Source organism: Bos taurus, chromosome 2 (genome assembly GCF_002263795.3).
Source record: "Bos taurus isolate L1 Dominette 01449 registration number 42190680 breed Hereford chromosome 2, ARS-UCD2.0, whole genome shotgun sequence".
Classification (NCBI taxonomy): domain Eukaryota; kingdom Metazoa; phylum Chordata; class Mammalia; order Artiodactyla; family Bovidae; genus Bos; species Bos taurus.
In genome coordinates, this window is record NC_037329.1 from 60,424,426 (window position 1) to 60,440,943 (window position 16,518).

The window sequence follows — 16,518 nt, forward strand, 5'->3', positions numbered from 1 at the left end:
ATTAAAATATACAGACTGCTATACAGAAAAGAGGTAACTAACAAGGACCTACTGTATAACATGGGGGCTATATTCAATATCTCTTAATAATCTATAGTGAAAAAGAATCCAAAAAAGAATGCACATATAATGTTTAACTGAATCACTTTACTGTACACCTGAAAATAATACAAAATTGTAAATTAACTATATTTCAATGAAAAAAAATTTTAAAGACAAGATAACTTCCTAGTGAATCCTACAAATCAAATTAGCTTAAAAATAAATACCCCTGGGAAAGCAAATGAATTGGCTTTCTGTATAATGATGGGTTTAAGTCATTGTAATGTCAGAGAACTTTTGATAAAAAGGATGATTCGTGTTTTAGGGCAGTTGATCTTACGCTATTATTATTACTATTAATACACTAATTAACCAGCAGGACCAGCTCTCTACTGAGACCACTTCTTTTGTGATAGGAAATCACCAGGGTATAGGTGATGACTTTGTTCATTCTCATTGTGGGAGACAGACTTTCAGCATATCTAAGAGCATGTTCGTGTCATTACAAGGTAAGCCAAAGAGATGGAGGGCTGAAAGCATGTTTGTTCAACTCTAAATGGCCATAAGTGAGAAGCCAAAAAAAGATTTAAAAGGATTTGGAGTTCCAGTGAGACTGCATGTAAGCGTAAGCTGGATTGATTAGACAATAATTTATGTATAAATAAATGTATATATAAATATCTTGAATTTTGCATCAATCTTTGGTTTTTTTTATTGCAAGACCTGAACAGAGTTGCTGTGAGATTACAAGAAGTAGGCTTCCTCACTGGCACAGAGCTCCGTACTAACTCTGCAAAGGGACCCACTGGCTTTAAGGGTCCTTTTGTGTTCACCTAAGCCAGTGGTAGATCACTGAAGAAAGTGGCTTACAGACTCCTGTCCTCATCATTATCTCCTGGCTATCACTGATTAATAAGGATAATGACAGTAAAGACATAGAGAACAGACTTGTGGTTGCCAAGGGGGAGGGAGCCTGGGACTTTGGGACTAGCAGGTGCAAAGGATGGATGATGGATAAACAACAAGGTCCTACTGTATAGCATAGGAAACTATATTCAATATCCTGTGATAAACCATATAAAGAACTATATATATATATATGTCTATGTGTGTATCTGATTCACTTTGCTGTACAGCATAAATTAACACAATATTGTAAATCAACTATACTTCAATAAAATTAATTTTTTAAAAAAAGGATAGTGACAGTAGCAACCTACAACTAATCTTGATTTAAAAAAAAAAAAAATGAAATGGAAATCTTAGAGAATGCACCAAAGCATCTCAGTTCAGGAGGCCACAGCAATTTTACTCCTAAAAACACCCACACATTTTTAGCATCTGTACTAGCTAAAACCCTATACCTCGTTACCTCTCTTTTCCCAAGAAACGTGGGAACAGAGGATGGGAAATTAGGCTTGAAGAAGTTTCCACCATTTGCCATGCTTTATATCCACTCGTAAATGGAGAATCTCTGCTGAGTTGATGGAGCGTGCAGGATGGAGCTTGAACACAGGTTTGTCTTACTCCACTAAACTATGCTGCCTCTATTCCCTCTAAAGACCTGAAACTCACTGAGTTATCCCTGGGAAGTCACTAGGAGTCATACTTGTATCCATGACTTTAAAAGCCACACAAGAGTTCATAAGAAACACAATGAGAGGAAACAAGAAACAATTAAAGCTGCCACTTCTCTGTTTGTAAAACACAACTGGAAAAATGCTGTAACTACCATGAAAAAATATATTATTCAGGAAGCATGTGCTACTCACAACGGCATGAATAATTTATATCAGGAAGGTCGTTGAGTCTCCAAATCAACTTATTTACTATATATCTTAGCATCCAAAATGTATTTGCAAGGTTAGCTCTAAACTGATGAATACTAAGAGAAATAAAAAAATAGTTTCTCCTTTTAGCCTCAGTTTTCTAATCATTTAAAGGCCATTCAAACTATGAAAAATGTGCTTTACACTTCATATGCATTTCATTTTCCTTTAAATGTATTCTTATCGTTGAAGTCCTTGAATATTTAAAAAGGTAAAAAACTTTAAAATAAAATAAAAACTGTTGCAATTTGCTTACAGCCCGAAGGAACAGCAATGAGAACAGCAAACTTGACTGTGCACACCCCCATAGCGCCATCTCATGGCAACTCTGCAGAGACCATGGCTCAGTAAAGATGCCTGAGTAGCAGCGGCTAGAGGGGAGGGTGCCCACAGTTCAGATCATCTCTGTTGACCAGGATGGGAACTCCAACCAGTTGCCAAGGGCAAGGGATTGTTAACTAAACACTGGTAAAGAAGCCAGAGAAGCATTTCCTTTTTCTCAGCCTTTTGCCTAATTTCTGATTGCAGTATTGTGCATTGCATTCCATCCCACATAATCTGTCAATATACAAAATATTGTCCTAAGCACTTCACTGAACTCTCACTATAGCCTTATGAAATAGATATTCTTGTTAGCCCTCGTTTTAGAGATAAGGAAACTGAGTCACGGAGAGGTAAGTGACAAGCCCCAGGTCACAAAGGTAGTAAGTTGTTGCGATGAAACTCAGTGACCCTCCTCTGAAACTAGCACTGTGACCCAATGCCAACATAAGTCATTTTTCGTAGCCTTAAAAATGTAGCTCCGTTCTAACCCTGCGTAGGATCTCTCAGCAGCTTGTACAAGGCAATTTACATATCATTTCACTTCATCCTCACATTATACTATGAGCAACTATTCCTATTTTTCAGATGTAAAAGAGACTGATCATTGAGGAGGTTAAATAATTATCCTAAGGTCACCTCAGCTAGAAAACATCACAGCTGAATTACAAAATGGCCCTGACCCCACAGCCCATATCTGTTTATAGCATCACACATGGTGACTCTGGCGGGTCACCAGCCTGGGAGCCTCAGGGTCCCACCTATGAATTGATGAAGGCCATCATCCCACAGTCCTGGGGGGTAAGGATGAAATCAAATAATGGAGGGAACATTCCCAGATGAGCACCAGCCAGGTACTTGCCAAAAAGTGAGCACTCCCTAAAAGGGTATCATTGTTCTTATTATCATGAGTGCCTGCATACTCAGTCACTCAGTCATGTCTGCCTTTTTGCAACACTTTGGACTGTAGCCCACCAGATTCCTCTGTCCATGAGATTTTTTAAGCAAGCATACTGGAGTGGGTTGCCATTTCCTCCTCCAGGGTATCTTCCCTACCCAGGGATTGAACTCAAGTCTCCTGCGTCTCCTGCACTGCAGGCAGGTTCTTTACCTGCTGAGCCATTGGGGAGGCTCCCTATTATCATGATTCTCTCAAAATTCAGAAGAGCCTTGATTCTGTGGGACTTCCCTGGTGACCCAGTGACTGGGACTCCCAATGCAAGGGGCCAGAGTTCAATCCCTGATCAGGGAACTAGATCCCACACGCCTCAACTAAAGATGCCAAATCCTGCAACAAAGATTGAAGATCCCACATGCTGCAACTAAGACACAGCACAGCCAAATAAATAAACTAATAAATATTACATAAAAGAAAAAATAAAACTCTGAGTCAAGAAACGTTTCAGGGAGGGTTTGAATGTTATCCTGCCCTGCGGCAAAGGACTGGGGGATAATATTTTCAACCTCCCCATCTCTGACTGTGTGCCTTATTTCTGAAGAGCTAAAAGCACTCTGTACCAAGAGCCCCACTAAAGATTCACACTGACACTGTGAAGGAGAAAACAGGTATTATCATCTCTATTTTATGAGAAGGTAACCTCTAGCCTCACAATCACAAGATGTTTAGTAACTTCCTTAAGCCTTTTAACCACCAGCCTCTTCCTCCATGAACCTCACTGCAGAATCCTAAATTATATCAAATACAAGCATGGGGGACCTGTAAGCATATGACAAAAAATATCCAATCATGTGGTTTTTGGTTTACAGTATGACTCAAAGCCACAGGTTTGCATCACATAATAAATTCTGAAAATTTTTCACAAAATACACACAAATGCTTTACATATCTGCAAACAAACTTTTGCCACAGGACATACTACTGATAGAAATCAATTTGCCCAAACCAACTTGGTAGCTGTGGCAGACAGTACTATTTTTACCCTGTATTCCAGAATTACAACTTTTAAAGAATGTCCACCAGCCCTGTTTGAAAACAAATCACATTTGCAGATTTCCTTGTAGCAAAGGTGGCCACATGACAGTTCTGGCCAATGATCTACAAGTGTCAAGGAGATTTTTCTTTAAAAAGGCAATTTTTCTTAAAAAAAAAAAAAATATATATATATATATCCCCCCAAAAATGTGGGAAAAAAATGCGGTTCTTTGCCGTTGGCCCCTTTTCCTATGACCCCTGCCTGGAACACAGACAGTAACGTCTGGAGGTACCAGCGGCATCCAAAAACCATGGGATGAACACCACTCACTAAGAGAGATGCAGCGGGAGGCAGACAAAGCCTGAGACTCAGACACCATGATGGAGCTATAGCAACTACTTCTGGACTCTCTGATCTGTCCTAGATTGGCAATTTCTGAACTTTCTGATTTGTGTGAAAAACAGACTCCTTTACTCAAAGCCACATTTTTGTTTTCTGTTACAGGAGCTGAAAGCAACTCCTACAGCACCCAGGTCCCTGGATTCACAGTGTCTATTTATAGCAGACCTATTTGTGTGTGTGTTTCTGTCTCTGCGGATTCTACAGATTGAAACAACTTCTCTCATGATTCAAGCAACACACCTAACCTCTCTGGAAACTTGGACAAGTATGTCCTCATTTCTAAGCAAGCGAGGTTGGTTTACTCCCCATCCTGGCTTTTTTAGGTAATACGTGCATTATCCAAAGAAAAGTAGCCAGATCTGTCACTATTTTTCATGAGTGTCATCACAGTGAAAAAAGGGGCATGTCCTCTATGATGAACTATATCTAAGAGAGAACGGTAGTAATTACCCTAGCACGCTGCCTCGGATTCCCTAATAAGAACAATCCACCCATAGCGACAGAGTCTAAAATAAGAACATATTTCTGGAGCAACCTTCTACACAGTTGCCAAGCTCTCCCTGGTTTGGAAGGTATTAAGACACATTCTTGTAATTTTGGAACCAACTCATCATCACCTGATGGAAAATCATCTTGATACCTCATGGCATCACATCCTCATGACTAAATTCCTGGTTGTTGCTCAAATCTTTCATGATTCCCTCCTTAATGGCTTTTTTCAGTCAGAACTGAGCCACCAAATCTCTCTCTCTCTTATTTTTTAACTTCTCATTGGCCACTTCTTCTCAGCTTCCTTTCCAAATAGTTCCTCTTATTCCGAGCTCTAAATGAGTATACCTCTAACTTGGTCCTCAAATTCCTCTTCTTCTCTAGCTTTGCTCACTCCCCAGTAGATCTTATATAGCCATTCAGTTTTACATACGGTGCTTCATGATTCTCATTTTTCCATATTCAATCCCGTATCCCCAGTCCTGACTTCTTTCCTTAACTCACACTTGCAACTTACCAGTGAATATCACCACTTGGATATCTGAGTGCAACTCACATGGAACATACATCAAGACACTTGTGATTCTCCTGTGTCATCCATGGTCTAATTCTCCCCTCAGTGTCCCCATTTCCATAAAGGCATCATACTGCCCAGAAGACCAGGAGTTCTCCTAAACTCCTTTCTTTTTCTCACACCTGAAAACCAACCCATCAGTCAAACTAGTGGGCACAACCTTCCCAATTTGTTCAGCATCAAGCCACTTCCCATCCTCTTGCTTAGTGCCAGCCACCATCATTTCTCACCTGAGCTATGGGAAGATTCTCCTACCTGGTTTTCCTGCCTTCACTCCGGGCTGCTTCTATGCATTCTCCACAGAAAATACAGGATAATCTTTAGGAAGAAAAATGCACCTTCCTCTTTAAAGTCCTCTCATGACTTTAGAATAAAATTTAAAGATTCTGTTGGTTGGACTTCTGCTTTCTCTTGTTCTGACCACTCTCCATTCATTTCTGTAGCCCAGACACACTGGACCTTTTCTTGTTCCTCAAGGATATATAGGAGAAGGCAATGGCACCCCACTCCAGTACTCTTGCCTGGAAAATCCCATGGACGGAAGAGCCTGGTAGGCTGCAGTCCATGGGGTCTCGAAGAGTCGGACACGACTGAGCGACTTCACTTTCACTTTTCACTTTCATGCACTGGAGAAGGAAATGGCAACCCACTCCAGTGTTCTTGCCTGGAGAATCCCAGGGACAGAGGAGCCTGTTGGGCTGCTGTCTATGGGGTCACACAGAGTCGGACACGACTGAAGTGACTTAGCAGCAGCAGCAGCAGCAGCAGCAGCAGCAAGGATATATATTCTCAAGGCCCTTGCACTACTGTTTCTTAGGTACCCATTCACATGACTTGCTTCCTCAGGTCATTAACCTCAAAGGCTTTCCCAAACCCAACTGTTCAGCACAACTGCAAGCACTCCATCCCCTTGATGTTTGTTTCTTCTGTTTCTTTGTAACACTTAAAAAAGATATACTTGACAATCTAGTGTGTATTGGTTTATTTATTTTCCTCTCCTCTAGTATCATCTAAATAGTTTATCTTGCTCACTGTTATATGCCCAGCACCCAGTATATTGCTTGGAAAATAGTAAGTGTTCATTAAATATTAGCTACGCAAATGAAAGGACTATGGAGTCTACATTTGTAGATTTTTTCCCCTAAATTCTCTTGATCTCAGACCACAATCCTGAGGAAAAGGCTTTTCCATATAATGGGAGACAGATGGATGGAGAAGCCCGTATTTCCACATTAGTTTGAATTTCTGAATTCTCTTCTCTGTGCTCAGTAAAGTTAATTTAGGTAACTTGTGAAACTGTAAAAATCAGTATGGACAACAGTAAATAGCTGAAAGATTCTTTCTACTTTACAAATAAATTACAAACATCCCAGTGTACTACCAAGAAAAGATCCAAAGAATTAAAAGTTTGATACGGTCTATGCTTTTTAAATCCTCAAGGAAAATAATCTATTTTTTTATAAAGTAGAAAAAAAAGTTAAATAGATTGATGGAAATTATATGAAAAAAACATAATGAAGTCATTAGAGAAAAAATAAAATCTGTGTCATCTCCTGTTCAGAGAAGCTTAGGTTAATAAAAAGAAATTGTATTCAATTTTAAAGCATTGCACTCTAGAAGAGTAATAAAATTAGTACAATCACTTCTGGAGATAGTTTAGGAAATAAAATAGGCACCTAATGGTGTTAGCCTGTAGTAGTGCAACCTTCTTGAAGATGCAGGGAAGGATTTGATAACTTCTTTTTACCACATCTTACAAACAGATAAATATTCATTTATATGTGTTTTATATGTATGAGTATAGACACAGCATAATTTTATGTGGGCTTATATTTAACAGTTACTCTAAAGAGGTTTATAAGAATTCAGGAAAACTTGAATGTGTGAACAAGATAAAATTCTCTGCTCAAACACTGTTGACCTTTGAAATTAAAAAAAAAATACTTAATTACTCAGTAATATTTCTCCAATATAAGATTTTAAATATTTAATGTCAGGAGAATTATCCAGTTAAACTGTAAATATAGCTTTGTGTTCTCTTGATTAATTATGCATCTACTGTTGCAAAGGAACTTTTTGAATTGTGTTAACAGCTGACATAAAAATAATAACATGTTTATAAGCCTATAAAATAATTCTCCAGCAGTCTCTTCCATTATCTTTTATAAGTGTTCATTTATTACAACTGGGCATTGACCATTAACAAGTTGCTCATCACTTGCATGAGATTTGATAGAAATTATTTTCATCCTGTCTCATCTCATTGTTCCCAAAAGGATGGAGTGATATCTGCAAGACAACATTTCAAACGAAGTTGAAGTGCAAATTGTGATTTTAGATTCTTCCTTTATTGCATAAACTATAAGAAAAGTTGCAAGAACATGCTTGACCAATGGAAAACAGACTATATTCTTTCTACCAGCATATCCAAGGGTTTCGGTTTGGTTTTTCATTGTTTCTAGCCATTTCAAACAGATCAACAAAGACTGAAGGCACTTGTTTTGAAATACATTTCATTTACCACCTTCATACCTTAAAAAAATGCAGTACATTTATTTAATCAATACTATCTACCTCCAAATTCACAGAAACAAGCAGAAACTGATGATACTAAATAAAAAGTACTTCACAAAAGTGCACATACATGTATGCACACACAGATATTTTTAAAATAATAAAATGACCAAGAGACCAAGACACAAAACCAAAATTTTCAAAGAGTGATTTCTCTCAGAGAAAAAGGAAAAAAAGTTCACTAGGTACCCTGGCAATTTTCCACTGCAAATTTTACATTTAGAAGTTTAATTACAAACTTAGATAAGTGGATTATAATGAAAGATATCTCTAGCAGGGGAGCCCAGACAGAAGCATCATGAATGCATTAAAGAAAACACCAGAGAGAGAACTCTCCATCAGCAGAAAGATTTTAATTAAACAGCAATAGGATGCATCTCTTCTGTGAAATTATATTCCTGTTAACCCATAGTTCATTAAAAATATTTACTACATATTAATAATATATTCTTTGAAAACATCCACTCTGGAAAGTATGTTTAAACCATTCATTTTCAGTCATGAAGGCAGAAAACTGTGGGTATGGAGGAGAGAAAAGATCCCCTGGTAAAATATAGGAAAAAAAGATCTCTTTGCATGCTATCCTCGGTCAACTGAGCCGGAAGTGGTTCCTCACTGCATGAAGACCCATGGGCTTCAAGAGAAGTCAAATGAGCCAGTAGTGAGCACCTAAGTTATTCCCCTAAGTACACTGAATGTTAGCATTGGTCGGTTAGGAACAACCAAGAGGATGGATAACATCAGTTTAATCCCGTCAACTTGTCTGCACTTCTGTTCTTGGCATGAATCCAAGTATTTACTTGGGATACTAAGTTGGGGCTTCCCTGGTGGCTCAGATGGTAAAGAATCTGCCTGCAATGCAGGAGACCCGAGTTCAATTCCTGGGTTGGGAAGATCCCCTGGAGAAGGGAATGGCAACCCACTCCAGTATTCTTGCCTAGAGAATTCTATGGACAGAGGAGCCTGGTGGGCTACTGTCCATGAGGTTGTAAAGAGCTGGACAGGACTGAATGCTTAACACTTTCTCTAGGTTGTTGTGCTTAGTTGATTAGTCATGTCGAACTCTTTGTCACCCCTGGACTGTAGCCCGCCATGCTCCTCTCTCCTTGGGGATTCTCCAGGCAAGACTACTGGAGTGGGTAGCCATTTCACTAGGTTGTTAAAGACACACATTTTCAAAATCCTCAACAATTTTCCTGAGTTTCTGTAATGTCCAACCAAAAAGTTCTTTCCTTAAGGGCAGGGGTCATATTTTCTCCATTTTGTATTTTGAGTTTGTAGTCTCTTATCTAGACCCAGCAGGTACAAAGCCAATGTTGAATAAATGAAGGAATTAATGAAGTGAAAAGGTACAAAAAGGATGCGTTCTATTCTAATAAAATCATAATTAACAGAAAAAATTGGGCTCAGAAAGCCAGTATCTTCAAACAGACACAAAAAAATAAATATTTATCCTAATTATACTTCCCTCTGAACACTGCAAAATTCCATTCCCACAAACTTTCTTAGATCTAATGTTTACTGTCCATCCTGTCAACATTAGGGACTGCCTAGGTGGCTCAGTGGCAAAGAATCTGCTTGCCAATGCAGGAGATTTGGCAGACATGGATTTGATCCTTGGATTGGGAAGATCCCCTGGAGGAGGAAATGCCAATCCACTACAGTATTCTTGCCTGGAAAATTCCAAGGACAGAGGAGCCTAGTGGGTTACAGTCCATGGGATCACAAAGCATCAGACATGACTGAGCACATACAATGTCAACATTACACTTGTTCTAACATACACTTTCCAGACTGTTGCCAATTCCACAGTTGGAATGAGGTACAATGTTACAGGACCTTTAGGGTTCCATGGAGGGTAACTTTTTTGAGTGTAACAGTACATAGAAAATGAAATGCCAAGCACATATTTTGGTAAAACAAGCAAACATTAATTAACAAACCAGTAAATTTCATAAAGAAAATAAAATTACTTCTGTCCCCTGGACTAGTAGTTTTGTTGAGCTGTCGGATACCTTATCATTTCTAGAAATAATGACTCACTTTTCCCAAGTTAAAAATAAAATCTCAGGAAGCCATCAAAGGATCTGTATCTTTAATATATGTCAGCACAGTGTTTTTTATTAAAATTCAAAATATAACTTCCTACACATCTTCTCTATTTGCTGTAACAGAGCAACAGATATTAACAGCAACCTGTTATGACCTCTAGTTGGTTAGACGGAGAGGAATAATGCTCAGAAATCTGAAGGTCAGGAAAAGATGTCTGTGGGAATAAAAGCTATAGTCTGAGAGAGAGAAACCTCTTAAAGTCATTCAAATGAAAATGATGGAATCTGAACGCACTAATGCAAGCACAAGATGAGCTTATGAAAAACTAGGTAAATGACAAGAGTGGAACTAAAACACCCATTCTCACAAATATTTAAAAAGGAATCTCCATTTCAACCTGTTGGTCATGTCACTGAAAAAGTGAAACCACATTCACTCCATAGGTGTTAATATTTTGGAGTGAAGCAGAGGATAAAGGTCATCATCCAAGCTGATCAAATCATACTCAGGTGGAATTGTAGATTACTGAGACAACAAATAGAATAATATGTCACCTGTGGGTCATTTGTATCCCTTTGTTCTGTGGCCACAGATGTACTTTAATCCACCATCTGCTTTAGAAATTTTCATTGTCAAAGGTTGTGGGTGTTCACTAAGCCTATATAAGGGGAGGTGATTCACTCCAGCAAATCTTTGACACTATTGTAAAAAGCAGACTGACATTTACATAGGAGCAATAGTCTTAAGAGAGGAACACCACTTCAAACTGGTGATGTCAGCTTCCAGTGATGACACCACTTCTTAACTGATGATTTCATAGTCCCTTGACAATTTCCAATAGATGCCACCAGTTTTCTATAAACCTGCTTCTCCTCTTCCTGGAAAGCAACTTTTCTTGCACCTTCTAGCTCACAAACACAAAAAAATGGATGCTAAAATCAATGCTGAAACATGTAAAAGAATATTAATAGTACTGACACTTACAAAGGTCAAAGAATTAAAAGGAAGTTAGAAGAGATTCTATAACTCAAACCTTCTCAAATACTCTTAGCAGTAACTCAATATTTTCAATGACAGGGAATTAATTCAATGCCCTACAAAGCAACCCATTCCATTTTGGGATAGCTCCAATTACTAGGACATGTGTCTCAACCCAGAATAGTTGTTCTTTCCTTATCTAAAGCTTTCAATCTTAACTCTTCCCTATGCAGTTATAGCTAAAGGATATCTCATCTGTCTGCAACAAGACAAAACTCGATTTTCCTCTTTTCTAGGCTAAACATGTCCAGCTCTTTCAACTACTCCCCATTATTCTTGGTTTCCACATCCTTCACCAATATGAACTCTCTATCCAGACATGTCTCCAGAAGGTGAAGGTCAGTTCTCTGGAAAAGGACAGGGCTGTGAGCCACTGGCACCCAGAATCACAGTCTCTGGCCATGTAAAGGGGATTTGGGTGGGGGAACCACTGGCCCAGAAACAGGGGGGGAAGTTGTGCACAGAAGTATTCTTATCAGGGATTATTATTAACATTAATTAGAAACATGTTTAATGTTAATTAGAAAGACAGTAACCTAAATGTTTACTCAAAAGAAATGATTAAAACTGTTACATCATCTCAAAACCATATCATGCTGTTAAGAAGGGTATAAATATGGAAACTGTGCATGTAATATGTTTTTAAAAACTTTAATATTTATTATATGTGACTAAAATGATGAGGGAAAATGTATGCATTACAAATTTTTTTCAGAAAAAAAAAAACACATGAAGAATGTTAGTTGTATTTAAGTGGTAGAAACATGAGAGATTTTATTCCTCTTTGTCTCCTTACTTACTCATGCTTTTAAAAAATGTAATTAAGATATGCAGTTCAGACTACCTTTATTTTACAGGTTTTTGAAAGAAAACCTGGAGAATACTTTGCATGTACCCAATACCAGATGAGGCACAACTTGGAGAGTATATTGAGTGCTTAATAAGCATCTGGTGCCTATTTGAAGAAGCCAGCTCAGCCAGGCCATTTCACTGCACTGTGTGGATTTTGGCAACTTGTCAACGAAACCATGTTTTTCCCAGGAAGAAAAATAATCTGCTGCAAAAGAAAGTTTAATGACTATTTTTAAAATAGTGCTGTCTCCCCATGTAGCCATTCCTCCCCAAGTAGCAAAGAGGGGATGTACTCCCCACTCCTATGTGCTTCACAAAGTGCATCTTAACACGGTTACCATCAACTTTTAATGGAAATGGCCTCGAGCAAGAAAGGAAGCAGACCCTTCGGTTTTATGATCCCATGGAAATAATCAAGGCTTGTTGCAGGATAACTTTTATATCTTTTATCATGAAAATTAAAATAAATGGAGAAGATTTGCCTCTTTCAAGAAGGGAATCTCAGTTTGACTTATTTGTGTTGAAGGCAATTCTGGGCTCAATAATGAAAGCTTAGAATCAGAGATCAACATGTCTACCCCTTCTGCTCTCCTTTCCCACTCCTCATAGTTATAGCCAGCCATGGGACCCACTTCCTAGTCTCCTTAGCCAACCCAAATCCACTATAATATCTTTTCCCAACATTCTGTGCTCCAGTTGGCTGGCAAGTCAGAAAATTGAGGCCAAATTCTACCATAGTCACTTACCCCAGCCAACTGCCAGCTGATTTCACTTAATATTACATGAATTCTAGCACAAAAGCATCTGGATGGTCCCCTGAATGCTGTTAAAATCTGACACAAAGGTAACTCCATGATATTACATCTCAGCAACACAGTGAACAGGACCTCAGGATTCTGTTCCTACTCTAACACAGTGAAGTGAAAGTCACTCAGTCGTGCCCGACTCTTTGCGACCCCAGAATTCTCCAGGCCAGAATACTGGAGTGGGTAGCCTTTCCCTTCTCCAGGGATCTTCCCAACCTAAGGATCAAACCCAGGTCTCCCGCATTGCAGGCAGATTCTTTACCAGCTGAGCCACAAGGGAAGACTCTCTAACACAGTATTTCATAGTGAAGAAAGTCATCACAAAATACTTAATAAATACCCGAATGTAGAGACAAAGGAAGAGTACTGGACTCAAGAGAAAACAAGAAGGGTTGCATAAGGCCCCTCCTAGCATGTTCACCAAGGAATTACAATTACCTGACATATAGTGAGTCAAGTGCCAATTTCCCATTACAGACCAAAGGCATCCTCAGTGTTTCCAGGGTGACTTCAAGGAGGGAAATTTGAAACATGGGTAGATATTTTAAAAAACTGAAACATGGGACAATACATGGAATTTCAAGCAAGGGAATGGCATGAAGTCTTGTACTGATGTTGGGGGTGACGCTTTAGAAACAGATTGACTACAAGGTAAATGATCTGAAATACAAAAGCTTCTGATTTTACTCAATAGGCAATGGTGAAGTGATCAAGTGTTTCTCCAAGAGGAAACAACTTAACACTGTACTTTGGGATATAACGGACAGCAATATTTAGGGCAGATTAAAGAAGATGAACTCAAAGTAGAAGATTCTGGCAGTAACTCACATGTGAAGAAGACCTTCTGGAGCTACAGAGAGACCACTACAGAAAAAGAAAAATGGACAGGCAGCAAGAGATGAGACAAATGAAGTGCGAACTGACAGAAGAAGTGGCCATAACTAGCAATGAGGTCTCAAGATGAGAAATAGAGTTGGAAGAAGTTGGTAAAGGAAAGTGATGACAAGCTTTGCTTTGTCATGACTTTAATATAATGATGTAACATTCAAGCTATAGCATCTACTGGGGAGCTGAAGAAGTAGAGCTGAGAGGGATCCAAGTTAGAGAGGTGATCTGGAAAATCAGGCCCATTAAAGTTGGTATTCAAGTCCAGAAGCAGAAAATCAGGCCAGCTCTTCAAGTACAGAAAGAGTAGGAATCTAAGGACAAGGTCTAATAGTCTTCTCATACTCAGGAGGAAGAAGAAGGAGTTTTTGCTTATGTTGCATCTTCCAGATAAAATTCTCTTTTTTACTTGATGACTTAATGAACTTTTCTGCAGCACAAAGGGATAGAACAAATGGCACTTCATCTGTGGGATCTTCTCCAGCACATCTGCGCAGAGTCACTTTCTCCCTATTTATGATCCCACAGTATGCTGTACAATAATCCTTTAGACATCTCTTTCAGCCATTAGCCTGGGAGCTCCACCATGATAATCTGCCCAGCATACTGCCTAGCAGAGAGAGACAATTAATCCATGCTTATTAAATGTTCAATGTCTAGCAAAGCTGAGGGAAAAAATGACCTGACAAGTATGGGAGGGGAAATTTTGTGGAATAATAGCAATAATACCTAGACCTAACTTAGAAGATGGGATTTTGGACACTGAGCTGATGCTCTGTAACATGAGACTTTGGGGGACCAAGATAGCAGGGAATGCATTTTGCACGTGGGGACATAGGACTATGGAAGACTGTGGATGCCAGGCCCCAAGACAGGGTCCTATTCTCATCTCCTGGTATTCATACACTCTCACAGTAAATAGGAAATTGTGAGAGTGAAGGAGGGTGACTTCCTAGGCTAGGGCATAAAAGACACTGCAGCTTTTGCCTTAAGCTCTCTAGATTGTTCACCTGAGGAACAGCAAGTGCCACGTCATAAGGACATTCCAGCAATCCTATTGTGTCCAGGTGGCAAGAAATTGAGTCCTCCTGAAAACAAACAGCAGTAATGTGCTGGGCATATGTGTGAGTCCCCTTGGAAGCAGATCATCCAGCCCTTCTCAAGCTTTTAGCTGACTAAAGCCCCAGCTGAAGTCCTCAATGCAACCTCATCAAAGACCCTGGGCCAGATTCCCAACTTACAGAGACTGAGGCAATAAATATGAATAGTTGTTTTAAACTTTTTCAACCTTGGAGAAATTTGTTATACAGCAATAATGATTAATACACTTAGGTTCTTTGTGTTTTTCTAGATCTCATCCCTGAAAGGAGGAAGAAAAAGGAAAGTAAGTGACAATGACTTTGAGAGAAGAGACACTACATTTTACTACTGATGGATCAAAGACTGGAAAGAGGGGTGAACTTGACTCAAAGTTGAGTACTTTGAGTCTCAAATGAGGACTACAAGTCCTCATTCCATCACTGGATTACTCTGTGATTCTGATCAAGTCCCTTCATCCATCTGAACCTCTCTTTCCACCTGTCCTGCAAAATGAGAATAATAAAACCTAATGAACAGGATTACTGTGGGATTGTCTTCAATGAGACACAATTTCTTGAACACCTGTCCTCATCAGATTTAACACAGAAGAGATGCTCAATAAATAGGAACTGAATAAAAATCCAAAGACAATTCACAGGCTGACAGGTAAGTGGAAGAAACCATATAGGAGACAAACCACAGAATAATGAGATTCTAAAATTAGACCTCTGTTGCTCACAAAATGTTTCTATGCCAGGTCTTGCCTCCTATATGTGTCAGAACAGGGCCATCTCACTTCTCTAGTAAATCCCTCCCATGCTACCCAAATCATTAGCCTGTGGGCATGTCTCCTAACTCAAAATAATTTCATTCTCTCAAAATATAGTGAGTACCTACTTCATACAAGTATTGTCTTGGTGCTAGAGATATAGCTGTAAACAAAACAAACTTAAAGCAGATAAGCTGAGCTATGCAGATAACTGGAAAACAGTGTTCTAGGCAGAAGGATCAGTAACTTCCAAGGTCCTTGAAGGAAGCCAGTGAAGCTGGAGTAAAGGAAGCCAGAGGAGAAATAGAGGAAACTATGCTAGAAAAGTAACATAATGAGTATAGGACATCAAAAGAACCCTTCAACCAAGGTGGCTTTTCTAAGATAGAGGTGGGGAGCCACAGAAGTGTTTTGAACAGAAGAATGCCAGGATGTGACTTACATTTCAACAGGATCTCTCCAGTGGGTGTGTTGAGAAAGATTGCAGGAGGGGAACATATAGAAACAGGGGGACTGGATATGAGGAAGTTATGATGAAAGACAGTAAGGATAAGTCAAGTTCTAGAACATTCTGAAGGCAGTGGCAATGAGATTTGCTGACAGATTAGATGTGTGTAAAAGAAAAGAATCAAGGATGACTCCAAGATTATGGGCAGGAGCAACTTAAAGAACGATGTGTTACTAATAGAGAGGGAAGGCTTGGATGTGAGAAGAGCAAAGGTGAGGTAGGAGGGATGTCAAAGTTCAGTTTTGGATGTTAAGATTGAAATGCTTCTTACGGATCCAAGTAGAAATGACAACTAGGAAATTATAAATCCATGGTTCAGGGAAGAGCACTGAGCTGGTGATATTCGGAAGGCATTGCAACAAG